This window comes from Penaeus monodon, chromosome 32, assembly GCF_015228065.2.
Source record: "Penaeus monodon isolate SGIC_2016 chromosome 32, NSTDA_Pmon_1, whole genome shotgun sequence".
Lineage (NCBI taxonomy): Eukaryota > Metazoa > Arthropoda > Malacostraca > Decapoda > Penaeidae > Penaeus > Penaeus monodon.
The window spans coordinates 15,224,575-15,224,812 of NC_051417.1; positions in this window are offsets into that span (position 1 = coordinate 15,224,575).

Genomic DNA, 238 nt, shown 5'->3' on the forward strand with positions numbered 1-238 from the left:
AAAGTATGTGTGGGTGTGTGTCTATGTGTATTTCTTTACGTGTTTAAGATCTATATTACTAAAGCGGCACCAAGAGGAGTTAGCCTGAGAAACTGAATTTCACATCAAGGGATTCTTTCCTTCACTGAACCGAGGCCATTGCCGACAATCAGCTGACATATGAACATAGATTAAATCGGAAATGAATACAATAGATTGAGGTAAATGTGTAAGAAATGAAACGATACGATACTAGAGA